The sequence below is a fragment of the Cornus florida genome, unplaced genomic scaffold (assembly GCF_030987335.1).
Source record: "Cornus florida cultivar Cherokee Brave unplaced genomic scaffold, ASM3098733v1 CherokeeBrave_3.0.0_Hap2_Chr04, whole genome shotgun sequence".
In the NCBI taxonomy this organism is placed as follows: Eukaryota; Viridiplantae; Streptophyta; class Magnoliopsida; order Cornales; family Cornaceae; genus Cornus; species Cornus florida.
In genome coordinates, this window is record NW_026775574.1 from 22,609,126 (window position 1) to 22,624,290 (window position 15,165).

Below are 15,165 nucleotides of genomic sequence, written 5' to 3' on the forward strand. Positions count from 1 at the left end.
CATCAATATCACAAAATCTAGAAATAAACAGATAAACATTCATCCTAGCATACATAGACATATGGATAGAATTAAATGATCAATTGAAATTATTAAACCACACAAATCATTGTAGAAACAATATTCATATATATAAAAGATGTCAAGACAAACATTACAACACAAATCCCTTTAATTACAAAGCATCAAAATCTAGGAGGCATGTTTAGGGCTCTCTAGCCCCAAGAGAATGGTTTAGCCACTCATTGATGTTGTCATCCAACCCTCAAGGGCTATCTCCATGATAGAAATGGTCTTCTTCTCCTTGGTGGAAACCCTAGATGAGTGGAAGAGCTCTCTCCAATGGTGTGTATCTCTCTCTCTAATCTCTAAACTCCTCTTCCTCAATCTTCTATCTATGGTTGTATATCATGTATATTTGGTTCTAAATGGCTAAAATCCTTATATAGGTAGCTCAAATGTCACATCCAATGGTTAGACCTCGTGCACTAGGACCTCCAAATGATTCCACCACGAGCATACCTTTTAATTGGTGGGAACTCTGTTTTTCTCGCACTTGAGGAGGTTCGATCGAACTAAGGTGGCGCCTTTTTGGAATAAAGACAAAGCTGAGATATTTTTGGGATATTTTGGAAAAAAGACAAAAGTGGTAGGTGGGGATAAGATAAAAAATGTTCGATCGATCGAAAGAATGTTGGATTGATAAAAAAGGGAAATATTCTGAGGATAAAGACAAAAGGCTCGATCCATCTTGGCATGGTTGGAACGATCACTGTGTAATCGATCGGAGCTTGGTTTGATCGATCGAAGAATGTTGTTTTTCACTACTTTGCCTCCACTTTACTCCTTTCTTCCACTAAGCTTGAGATTGCATCTTTTATGCTCTAATTCAGTTGAATTGACTTATTCTGTGGATAAGTGCCTGAAAAGGAAAATAAGATGAAATTAGACTAAAATGGAAAAATAAAATAGAATAAGGTCCTAGAACGTTCAAGGTTAAGGGGTTTAAATGTACACTTTTCAGCGCTTATCACACCCCCCAAACTGAAATATTGCTAGTCCCTAGCAATGAACTATAAGGAAAATAAAGAAATGAACAACTATACAACTATGAACTAGAAAGCAATAAATGGATAACGCCACTTTTGTAAGGAATACAGTTACATTTAGTATATGCAACAAACCTTTAAACCCCTAAGTTACCCCTACTGGACGAGTGAAGTCTCGTGAGGGTTTCCAAAAATGATACCCACAAACATTATGTGACGGCCCAAGTTTTTTAACCTGATGCGTCAGTAATGAACCAAAAGTTGATCCGATAACGGATCCGAAATGCGGAAGCAAATGATAAAAAAAGGTTTTAAGAGATAGGAGTCACCCCTAAGACACCAATGTGACCATCCATGAGATCACGGATCCTAAAGAGAGCAAAAATGGAATCAAAGGTCAAAGAGAGCAAGATTCGTCATCCAAAGGGCAAAATGGTCAATTCACAATTAAAAGGAGTAACTTGACTCTAAACAAGTCAAACAAGGTTAATACAACCTAATCTAATCATTTTGAAGAAGATGGAGCCATGTTTGGAGCTTGATTCCATGACTACATCCACCTCCTCCATGATTGACTAGATCTACACTTAGGGCTTGGATGAGCCCTAAGTTTTGTGTAATCTAAACCCTTGTATTTCTATTTTTGGGGATTTTTATATATATTGTTGTGATTAGTGTTCTAGCCTTGTGAATTTCATGAATCTTGGTATATTTCTATGATTTCCATGGTCTAATTCTTCCTATTAATTCTCTAGTTTATTTACATGTCTATGTGTGATTAAATTAGGAATTATGTCTCACATGATTCATATGGGTTAATTCTTCCATTGATTCTCTACATTAATTACATGTTATCTTATGTGTGATTATTTGGGGAATTGATCTCTACACTAGTTTTTCTATATTAATTGCATGTCTATGTGTGGTTGATTGAGAATCTAGTGATGGCTAGACATTAGTGCTTAATGGAATGCTCTTGTTATGTCTCTTAATGGTTCATACTTATTCCTTGATGGATTGTGCCTCTCCTTTAGTTTATTTTCATGCTAGTAGTGTAGTTGTAGTGTAGTGTTAGATGGGGAGACAATTCATGCTTGTTCTTTGATGTTTCATGTTTTTGAATGCAAGAAGCATATGCTCTAATATTGTGGTGTAATGGAATTTTGAGCTTAATGAAGGATTAATGACTTGATTTGATATTTTGTTCTCTTCACATGTTGTCTAGACAATATATTCCTCTTCCAATAGATATATTGTAGCCTTTCACATGTTGTTTAGACATTATACACTTGTTGAGTCACCTTTGCTAGTCGAACCAATTTTGTTCACAACAATGTATTCCCCATTAATGGAAAGCAAGTGGTTAATTACACAAGCTTAGTGGTGATTCCAACACCCTAAGTCCTCTCTTCTCATCTCTTAAATCCCTATCTCTACTTAGTTTTATTTTAATTGCATTTTAATTAATTCTTTTCTAGAAGTAATCAACCAACCCAACTCTCTTTTGCAATCATTTGGTACGCTAGAGTTGAAGTTGAAATTCCAACACGTATGATCCCTTGGGACGATCCCTACTCACTTTTGCTACGTTAGTAGTGGTGTTGGTAGTAGTTTTTATAAATTTAAATTTGACATAAAAGGCTTTTCTTGAACCACACATTCACTACATTTAGTTTGGCGTATTGGAATGGCCGTCGTCAAAGACGAAAAAAGAAAATCACCGAAAATGAAAAAGCAGGAAAAAGACCGGGTCATTACAACTTATCCTCCTTAAAAGGATTTCATCCCCGAAATCGAGTCTTACATGAAAGAGAGAATAAATGGGGATACCGAGAGTGAACCTCCTGTTCGAGCTCCTAGGTAGCCTCCTCAACGCTGTGATGTCTCTACAAGACCTTAACTAATAGAATGGTCTTGGTTCGCAAAACCTGCTCCCGTGAATCAAGAATCTGGACCGGACCCTCCTCGTAGGTCACGTCCTCATCAACAAAAGCATCTGTCCACCGTAAAATATGCGATGGATCCGGCTCGTACTTCCTCAACATAGATACATAGAAAACGTAGTGAAACTTATCCAGGTCTGGCGGCAATGCCAAATGATAAGCAACTTCACTGATGCGCTCCAAAATCTGAAATAGTCCAATGAACCTAGGAGACAACTTGCCCGTCTGCTGAAATCTCAGAAGTCCCTTTCGTGGAGAAATCTTGAGAAAGACGTGATCCCCTACCTCAAAAGACAAGGATCTCCTCATCTTGTCAGCGTAACTCTTTTGCCTGCTCTGAGCTGTAGTTAACCGCTGCCGAATCAACTTGATCTTCTCTGTAGTCTCAAAGACAATATCGGGACCTAAGGCGACTGTATCACCTACCTCGGTCTAACAACTAGAGATCTGCAAGGTCTGCCATACAACGCCTCAAAAGGTGCCATGCTAATACTAGTTTGGTAACTGTTGTTATAGGCAAACTCAACCAAAGGTAAGTAGTCCTCCCAACTACCCCCAAAATCCAAAATGCAAGCCCGTAGCATATCTTCCAATATCTGAATGGTACGCTCCGACTGACCATCAGTCTGAGGATGGAATGCCGTACTAAAATGAAGCTCTGTGTCAAGAGCCTTCTGAAAACTCTCCCAAAAGTGAGATGTGAACCTGGGATCCCTATCCGAAATAATGGATACTGGAACCCGTGAAGCCTAACAATCTGCCCCACATATAGTCCACTAAGTCTCTCTGCGTCATCTGTTACTGCCATAGGCAAAAAGTGAGCCGTCTTAGTCAATCTGTTAACAATAACCCAAACGGTATCATTCCCTGCCTTGGATCTTAGAAATCTCGTTATGAAATCCATAGTGATGTGCTCCCACTTCCACTCTGCCACTGGTAGTGGTTGCAACAACCCTGCCGGTCTCTAATGCTCTGCCTTCACTTGCTAACAAGTAAGGCATTTAGCCACGAATTGAGAAACATCCCGTTTCATGCCTTTATACCAAAACTGTCTCCACAAATTGTGATACATCTTCGTACCACTAGGATGAACTGCAAGTCGAGAATGGTGAAAATCCCAAAGAACAATGTCACGACAAGATAAGGGAACAAACATCCTCCCTCTGTACCTGAGACCACTGTCTGAATGCAAGGTCCAACCTTCTATATTCTCGCCACCTGAAATTCGATCGTGGATGGACTTCATCTCCCCATCCTCCTGCTGTGCCTTAATAACTCTGCTAACAAGAGCTAGTTGAGCCACAAGGCTAAACAAAATAGCCGGTGAAACATCCTCATACAACTGTAAACCAAGATCTGTAAGCTCTTCTAGTATCTTCCATTTATGAATGGAAATGCTAGCAAGAGTACCCCGTGACTTCCTACTCAATGCATCGGCCACCACATTGGCCTTCCCCGGATGATACTGCAATACAAAGTCATAGTCCTCTATGAACCCAGCCCATCTGTGCTGCCTCAAATTCAAATCCTTCTGAGAGAAGAGATATTTGAGACTCTTGTGATCGGAGAAAACTTCAAACTTCTCCCTATACAAATAGTGTCTCTGATTGATCCAACTTCTCTAATCGATCCAACTTTTTCTCTGATCGATCCAACTTCTCTAATCGATCTAACTTTTTCTCTGATCGATCGAACATTGTTGGCAGCGAGCTGTCTTATTCCGTGCATGCCCAAAAGTCCACCTATCACATAATACGGGATTAGATATTTTTGGGGCTATATTCCTGACTTAGTGACTAAGAAAATGACCTTCTATATAAAGGAAAGAGACCTATTTGTAAGCTAGCTTTTTATCATTTTATTTTTACATTGTAATTTATATTTCTCTCTCTAGAAAAGTTAGAGATTAGGGTTAGAAGAAAAGAGAGAAGTTGAGGCACATCTCAAGATCCATCTCTAGACCACTCTCTCTCTCCATCTCTAGAGCTTCAAAGAAGAAGAAGAAGAAGAAGAAGATGGAGCCATATTTGGAGCTTGATTCCATGACCACATCCACCTCCTTCATGATTGGCTAGATCTACACTTAGGGCTTGGATGAGCCCTAAGTCTTATGTAATCTAAACCCTTGTATTTATATTTTTGGGGATTTATATATATATTGTTGTGATTAGTGCTCTAGCCTTGTGAATTTCACGAATCTTGGTATATTTCTATGATTTCTATGGTTTAATTCTTCTTATTAATTCTCTAGTTTATTTACATGTCTATGTGTGATTAAATTAGGAATTATTTCTTATATGATTCATATGGATTAATTCTTTCTATTGATTCTCTATTTTAATTACATGTTGTCTTATGTGTGATTATTTGGGGAATTGATCTCTACACTAGATTCTCTATATTAGTTGCATGTCTATGTGTGATTAATTAAGGATTTAGTGATGGCTAAGCATGGGTTTTCATTGAATGGGTTTGTCAATTAATTAGATGGTTTATACTTATGTTTGATGGGTTGTTCTACAATTTAATTCATGCTTGTAGGTAGGTAGACAATCTATGATTGCTTAGATATTCCATGGCTTATTATTGCAAATTCCATGATTCTCTAGATAGATGTGTGCTACAATTATTGCTACTTAGATGGGTCATGCTTAAATTAGATGGGTTGTGCTACAATTAGTTTAGGTAAGACAATTCATACTTAAATTAAATAGTCCATACTTAATATTGCAATTGGTAGTCGCATTTTGTTCACAGCAATGTATTCCCCATTAATGGAAAGCAAATGGTTAATTACATGAGCTTAATTGCAGTGTGACGTTTTATCCTCTCTGTTGTGTATTTCAGGAACAGGGCACGAAGAGGATGATTGGACATGTTAGGGAGAGGGATGGTCTATACTACCTTGAAGAATCAAATGGACAAAATAGAGTTGAGAGTTTGTCACCATTATCATTTCTTTTCGAGTCATTCAAATCCAATAAAGACAAGATATGGCTTCAACACCTTCGTCTTGGTCACCCATCATTTAGTGTGCTCAAAATAATATTTCCTTTATTGTTCAAAAGTTTTTCCATTCAAAATTTTCACTGCGATGTATGTGAACTTGCAAAGCACAAAGGTGCTTCTTTTCAAATCAGCAATAAAAGGACTTCTGTTCCATTTACCTTGATTCACAGTGACATTTAGGGACACTGTTGCTAATGTTTTTGGGGTAAGGTGGTTTGTCTCATTTATTGATGATTGCACTCGTTTGTCTTGGATTTTTCGATTAAAAAACAAATCGGATGTGAGTTCTGTGTTTCCAAATTTTTTCAATATGGTCAAAACTCAGTTTGGTATTGGGATAAAGAGATTCCAATCTGACAATGCTAAAGACTACTTTAATCAAATTCTCTCTCCGTATTTCCAAAAACAGGGCATAATATTTGAATCCTCTTGTGTTAGCACACCTCAACAAAATAGGGTGGCCAAACAAAAAAACGGCCACCTTCTCGCTATTGCAAGAGCTTTCTTGTTCCAAAAAAATGTTCCAAAACAATACTGGGGGGAGGCTGTTTTAACCGCCGCTCATCTCATCAATCGGCTTCCTACAAAAGTCATTGGTTTTAAAAGTCCAATGCATGTCCTTACACAGTTCTTTCCCAATTTTAACACATTTAATAATCTTGTTCCAAAGATATTTGGTTTTGTTGCCTTTGTTCATGTGCATTCTCAAAACAGTGGAAAAATTAATCCTCGAGCTCTCAAATGTGTCTTTCTTGGCTATTCCTCCACCCAAAAGGGCTACAAATGCTATCATTCTCCGACAAGGAAATTTTATGTATCGGCTGATGTTACTTTTGTCGAACAAGATGAGTAGTTTAATAGTCCTTATCTTGAGGGGGAGATATCTTTCATAGAAGATAAGGACAAGGATTTTTTTTCTCCTTAAGTTTCCAGCCACTATCTCTCATCAATCTGTGTCAAACATACTCCCAAACATTCAGTCCGAGCCAAACACATAGTCAAAAGCTGAGCCTCATACACCCAAATCTCAAGGAGTGGTACATGAGAAATAAACTCAAGACTCTACTCGTCCATTACAGATTTACTCAAGGAACAGAGCACCAATCTCTCAACCTGTGCAAGTTCAATCACCTAAATATGCTCCTGGTAATGTCGAGGTAATTTTTCAACCCAATGATAACACCAATGAAACCTCTGAACGGAATGATTATGATGTCCCTATTGTAATTAGAAAAGGAACTCGAACTTGTACCAAACACCCTCTTTATATGTTCATATCATATAAGAATATTTCTCATAACCACAGGGCCTTTCTTACTAGCCTAAATACAATCCCTATTCCTAAAAATTTATCCGATACAATAGGAAATGAGAATTGGGAAAATGCTATGAAGGTTGAGATGGAAGCACTTGAGAAAAACAAGACTTGGGACTTGGTGAGACTACGTAGAGGGAAGAAGCCGGTTAGGTGTAAATGGGTGTTCACAACCAAATACAACTTAGATGGCTCTTTGGAAAGGTATAAGGCAAGATAATTAATTGCCAAAGGGTATACACAAACCTATTGCATATTATCTTGAGACTTTTGCTCTAGTTGTTAAGATGAATATTTTGAGAATCTTGTTATTAGTGGCTGCAAATTTTGGCTGGAGATTACAGCAATTTGATGTCAAGAATGCCTTCTTACATGGCTATCTTGAGGAGGAGATCTATATGGAGATTCTGCCTGGGTTTGGCTCAAATGAAAAGGAAGGAATGGTATATAAGCTTAAAAAAGCTTTGTATGGATTGAAACAATCCCCAAGAGCTTGGTTTGGGAGATTTACCAAAGTGATGGTGAGTATGGGATATAAGCAAAGTCAAAGTGATCATACATTGTTTGTAAAACACTCAGCATCAGGGGGAGTGATAGTATTGTTGTTCTATGTAGATGACATCATAGTAACAAGAGATGACCTGGAAGGAATGAAGAGCTTGAAGAAATAGTTAGCGAAGGAATTCGAGATCAAAGAGCTAGGAAAACTGAAGTACTTTCTTGGTATTGAAGTAGCCCACTCTCAACAAGGGATTTTTATGTCACAGTAAAAGTATGTGTTAGACTTATTGGCTGATACAGGCAAGCTGGGATGTAAGCTAGTTGAGACACCTATGGAGTTAAAACCACAAACTTTGTGATGCTCTAGAAGACGTGGCCGTGGATAAAGGCTTTTATCAGAGACTTATGGGGAAGTTAATTTATTTGTCACATACTAGGCCGAATATAGTTTATGCTGTGAGTGTTGTGAGTTAATTCATGCACAATCCAAAATAATCACATCTTAAAGCTATGTATAGAATTCTACAGTACTTGAAGGGTACACCAGGAAAAGGAATTCTGTTTAAGAAAGGGGAATGACTGACTCTTGAAGACTACACAGATGCGGATTATACAAGATCCATGATTGACAGAAGATCAGCCTCGAGCTATTGCACCTTCCTAGGTGGTAACCTCATTACTTAGAGAAGCAAAAAGCAGAACATGGTTGCAAGGTCCAACGTAGAAGCCAAATTTAAAGTGATGGCACTCGGGATATGTGAACTGTTATGGCTAAGGATAATCTTGGAAGATGGGAAAGTCCAATGAAACTTTACTGTGACAATAAACTAGCCATCAATATTGCACACAATCCAGTGCAACATGACCACACAAAACACATTGAAGTGGACAGGTATTTTATTAAAGAGAAGTTGGATAGTGGTGTGATACCCCCTGATTTCCGGATGTGAGTCGGCCTGGCCCACGCCCGATTACCCGAGGATATCAAACCAATTAGCAATAAACGAACACAGAATACAATTAAGAAAACAGGAATAAATAAAACTGCTTAAAAGAAATTAGAAGGATAATCCAAATAATAAAACCTCATAATAAATTTTTTATAAATAAAGTATTAATCTAATACATCCAACTTCTCTAATTCTAATACAACTTAGGAATCCATCTGGTGGACCCCTAATAAAACCAACACTGAGAAATGAACCACTGGAAAGGAATCCAATGCTAAATCATACAGGAACCGCCTACGTCATCGGTAAAGTGAGTAGTTGTCTCTGCTCAGCACAAACAATCTCTAAGACCTGATACTGTCCGTTACCTAAAAAATAATAGTGGGTCAGACCCACGAACAAGTTCTATCCTAACTATAAACCAAACAGAAACCCGATACGCAGATACATCCTAGATGTCTTAACCATATCTATATAGTCTGTAAATAAATATATACATATAACCACACTACAGGGACTCTCACTAGGCTATATTGAGGGTCTCAACCAGAATAGAAGGCAACATGCAAAAACGCACCTGAGTGGGCATGACTACCTAAGCCTAACAGGGTATACCTCAACCAACATAGCTAGCTACACATCTTACAGCATATACGCTCCCTAACCATCGACTATGAGACTCAAGCTCAGATCGCGGTACCATAATTTATATATATAAATTCCCATCCAAACCAATGTAGTGCTGCTTAACAGTTCGTTGCCATGACATGACATAAAATTAGGATTTAAATGTTCTAATTAAATCCCTATCAATTCTACTAACAGAAAATATAAACAACCATCTGTTATGTCGTTCAACTGTTTTAGTTGACAGGACATGAAACCATGTATGATTTAACTATTTTAGTTAATCCATTCCAAATGTATGATTGGGTTGGAATTAGCGTTTTGATCTAATCTGTCCCTCCATATGTCACCATCCCATACCGGTACATACCATGCATATGATCCGTAAATGATGCAACAGTTTAAGCAGTACATCAAATAAATCCACATAATCCATATAGTTGATAAATACAAAATTTAAACAATTTCATCAACTAAACACCCAGAACCCATCCATGTAATTAATGAGACAAAGTTTAATGTTTCATCAAGTTAAAATCCAGAAACCATCCCTGTCATTGATACTTTAGTTCATCTAACTTAAAGTTCAATCAACCCCTATTACAGTCCAGCAGATAACAATCTTAGCAATAGTAAAGTGTCAATTTACACATCTGAGACAAGATAAAATATAACTCAGAAAATCCACAGCTCTAATCCATAGTTGCTAAAACAGACAGAACAGTTTAACAATTAAAATAACAACCCCCATTTAATTGATGAAACTGAATTTACTAGTTCCTTAATTAAGATCCAACTTATGCACAGATAAGGTCTAATCGATACATGACCCTATTATACATCTAAAAATAGATTTTATAACCATCCTAAATCCCATTAAATTGCTAAAGTTTAGTTAAGCAATTAATCCGTCTTTCATCCGTTAACAATATAAAAAGTTTATCAATTTAATACTGTTCATCCCACTGACTCAAAGGTCAACTATGATTAATCTAAGATCTTAATAACACCCAAAATAAAACCTTTAATTCCTCTATGAGGTCCCAAAATTTTTAGAACAGTTCAAACCTTCCACCATTCAAAACAGTGTAAAAACAACATCAGAAAGAAGTTTTGAGGTTGAGCCTACTCCAAAACTTTGGGAGCAGGCTCCAATCAGCCTAGAGCCGGCTCCAATAACCTTGGAGCCAGCTCTAATGGAGTGGGAGCTGGCTCTTTGCTTCCTGGAGCTGGCTCTTTGCTTCCCAGAGCCGGCTCTCCCTCTCCGAGAGCCTTCTTTGTCCATTTTTTTGCTCTGTTGCTCTGTCTCGACTATCAGCTTCGTCTCCAGCCATTCCCAACCTTTGGTTCATCTTTAATACTGAGTTTAAGAGTCCTATTTACACCCAATATCATCCCCATGACTTATTCAGAAGAGATTAAATCAATTACAGTGGTTAAAATTGTTACCAATTTAACATACTTTTAACGCAGACTAGAACACAGAGATATAAGAACTATAACAGAACAATTCCATGCATATAGATATCTGATTTAACATATAAAAAGCATGTAAACTTTAATTAATGATCCATTAAAACCCTAGAGACAGTCTAAGGATGCACAGAGCACAGGTAACGGGAGAGAGAAAGGAAAGAACTTGCCTTTACAGTTTTGGATTCAAAACTCTGTTGCCGTCGTTCTATGTTTTTACGGCGATCCGATTCACTGTTAAATCTCGTATTGCTCCATCTTCCCTTCTCCTACGTCCGTCCTTCAAGCCACGGCCAAATCCTCACCAAAGTGGCGTTGTTTGTTTCTCACAATCTCTTTCTGTTCCTCTCTGTTTTCTCTCTATAATTCTTAACGTAAATAGGGTCTGTGTTTACTACAAACCCTAAGGTGACACACTGTTATATATATATAAGAACCAATAAACCCTAAGCCAAATCCTACACCACGATTGAAATAAAACCCTAATTCTAGTCGGCGTGAGATACCAGACTACAATCCTAATTTAACATTACAATTTAAATGCACTAATAATTTAAACCTAATTAACTTATTTAACTAAACTCACAAAACATTTAAATAATTACAAATGTATTTAATTCAACAATCCAATGCGACTTAACCGTGTAATACAATCAAAACAAATAACTAAATTTGACACTTAAACATTTTGACAATTAAATACAAATTAAACATATAATTAAATTAAACCAACAAGTCAATTCACACAACACATAATTCAAATTTCACACATAGCCACGTAAGCACCTAAAAATAATAAAATAAACACTGAAAACAATAAAATAAATAATAAAATTCCGATTATATCTCTTTTAAAACTAGGGGTATTACATTCTTCCCCCCTAACAAACGGAATTCCGTTCTCGGAATTCATGAAACTCTGAATTATTTTTGTTAAAATTCATTTCCATTCCCTTGTGGATGTTACCTCCACGTAAGAGTTCCACGGAATTCCAAATCCTCCAAGAAAACTTATGAGTCTGATATCAAGGGAAACATAAAAGTTATTAAACACGCAAGTTATATTTAGCAATTACATATCCTTACCCAAATTGTTTATACAGGGTACAGATCCACATTCCTCCAAGTTACATTGCATAAATGTGTAAAACTTCTATACGTCTCATCCTAACGTTGTAGCACGAATTGATAGACTACCGCCTAAATGGAGAAACACCCTCCATGAACGTCAATGTAATATATAAACAAACTAACCTTCCTCAGTAACACACCTTGCTCCTGATATAGAAGACATCCCCAAATCAACTGTTTCTCACTCCCATTTTGATTTAGGCAGTGGCAAAAATCTCTTAATGAGCTCCGATTATTCATTGTCCACCTTTCAAACAAGTGTTACTCGGATAGACAGTTATAGACATGTTTCTTCTCAAACCTGATCCCTAGAACTGATAGTTAATGTCTTGATGTTCCTGATAACCATCCGAGTGCATTGAGAAGAAGTGTTGATTGTGAAATCGCATTTATTCTGACAGCACTAACAAAACTATAAATCGCCCGTCAGTACCTTAAGCTCTAACTGAGTAAGGTAACACCTCCACGAAGATCAACCCCAATATGTGCAGTTAACTTCCTTATTTCCTGTGATAACAGCCCGTGTCATTGTTATACAAGCGAAACTGCCACTTTGAACTCAACAATGAAGCGCAAGATATGAATATCCGAATGGTTGTTGAAAACATCCACCTCCCTATTCCTTTCCCCCGGATAAAACTTAATGCAATAGGTGAATCACCATATTGAGGCATCTAAGTCGTCTTGTAATCCCCTCGATTCATCCAAACTGATGACCCACCAGTTCGCAATAAACCAGAATTTAGCTGATTTAATAAAGAAACGAACCAACATCCCAACCAAATCCTGACCCATTGTAAAAGTTAGCAACCTCTCATCCAAATCCGTGAAAAGGTCTATCAGTTGAACATAGAAAATGTCTACAAGTGTCTCGTAATCTCGAATGGTCCATCTCGATTATATTAGAAATGGTATCCAAATTACCACGTCCCTTTGCTTGCCAATCCTCCGAACAACTGTTGTATACCATGAAGCATTTTATGTTGCAATAGGGTGAATAAAGAACTAAGAGATGTGAATCTCAGTCCTTATATTCTCCATCCCGTTTGTCTACAAAAAGCACCAACTGGTCTGGTACCACCAGCTTCCGTTTGCACCCATTGCTTACATCGAAGCATTATCAAAAGCTAACCCTATAACTGTATCCATGCATCCCCAATTAGTGATAACCTTACCGATAATAAAATTAACCGGTAATTCCATTCATCAAAGGTCAACTCATTATGACTTTTTCACTCACACTGTGCACCGCTTCCTTATATGGGTGTTCGGTCTTACCTTCCTGTCCTTAACATACCCTACTTCTCTATTATAGGTAAGTGTCAAGTTAACTCCTTGTCTCACCTCAATGGAATATGGAACTTCTCCCATCCTCCATAGAGTCATCAGTGTCGTAGTAACAGCTAATTGTTGCGACTTACGACGTTAAAAAAAAAATTTCCACATTTTATATAGTGTAGAAACTTTGGTTCGTCCTCCGAGTGCAACACTAGCAACTCCTCCAAATGACACCCTCGTAAAATAATGTCTAGATTACGAATAGACTGATAAAGCTTTCATCAGTCCACTATCCTCCCTCGGTGTCATGCTAATAAGTACTTACCAACACGAAATCCTTCATCCGAACCATAATGGCATTACAGTGATCTTTACCTACCACATCCTCATGAATCCCCAAAGCATTAATAATCACCATTATTATAGCGTTGTACAAACGAATCCCAACCTAGCATATAGCATATCAAACTAATCATTTTAGATTATTTGACTCGTGTTGATAGTTTAACTATCCCATCCTAAATAGCATACCATATTGATGCATATCTAGGTCCAAAAGATTGGTTAGAAGTTTGTATTTTTACCCAATCCTATGACCATACATTCACAAATCCTAGCGTACATAGCGCTATTACCCATGTCGTCAAAATAATAGTTGGTCGATCACATACTTGTGTCCCTACCAATCCATACTCCCAATCCGGATTAATTAACAAAAATGAAACACGTAATAACAAAACCGAAACATATAACAATCAAAGACAAAACACGTAAATACACACAATACACAAAACAACCAAAATATAATTCTACTTAAGACATATAGCATTCCAGAGAAGAAACCTCTTTTGAACTCAAGTTGCCTAATTAGGTCACAAAAGTTCATTTTTTAGTTTCATTGGTAATTACCCAACCTTAAAACCGATCTGCTAAACATAGCTTAATTACACAATCTTTGCCTAAGCAAATATCCAAAGTCTTAACCATCATACTCCTTATACGCGGAATGCAAACCATCTAACGTGGCTTTACAAAGCAACTTAGAATGTCACAACCTAATCCCCATACTCTCCGGAATGTGATATAAAATCACATCTTTGTTTTGGTAAGAACTCCATCCGATTCCCAAACTCCTAAAGAGTACTTCTCAAATAACTCCTGGAGAGATGATACGAAACTTTAACTATATGTAAATTGGTTCACACCAACCCCATTAGTACCATTCACTATACTACTGGTGAATGAGAGCATACTTGTGCAATCCTTCATCCTCAAACTTCTATATCCCCTTTTCTTGGATACGCAAAAATCTCCTCCCTTAGGATCTTCTTCGGACTCTTATCATTCGCTTGTCTCCTTTTTAAGAACAACCGAAATTGTATTGGCCTTGACATACAGTGACCTAACACTTACACCTTAATCCTTCCGTGGCTTATACTTTCTAAGTAGTCCCAACTTCGAAACTAAACCATCAATCCTCAAGTTCTATTTCTGGCAAAGAACTTGACAACATACTCCTTACTCCGTTAGGTCCTTATTGCTTTCGTCGTGGACCCCATCCTCCTCCTAGTGTCAACCATTCCATAACTATGGAATATAATTGACATCCGTTCCTCCTAATGAACCGTAAAGAGAGTACAACGAATCCTAACATGGCTCTAAGTTTTTAAGAGATGCAACGCGGAAGTCTTATAACGAAAACACTCCTAAAGACACTAGAACCTGGAGTGCTCTGATACCAACTGTGATACCCCCGAATTTCTAGATGCGGGTTGGCCAGGCCCACGCCCGATTACTCGAGGATATCAAACCAATTAGCAATAAATGAACACAGAATACAATTAAGAAAACATGAATAAATAAAACTACTGAAAAGAAATTAGAAGGAT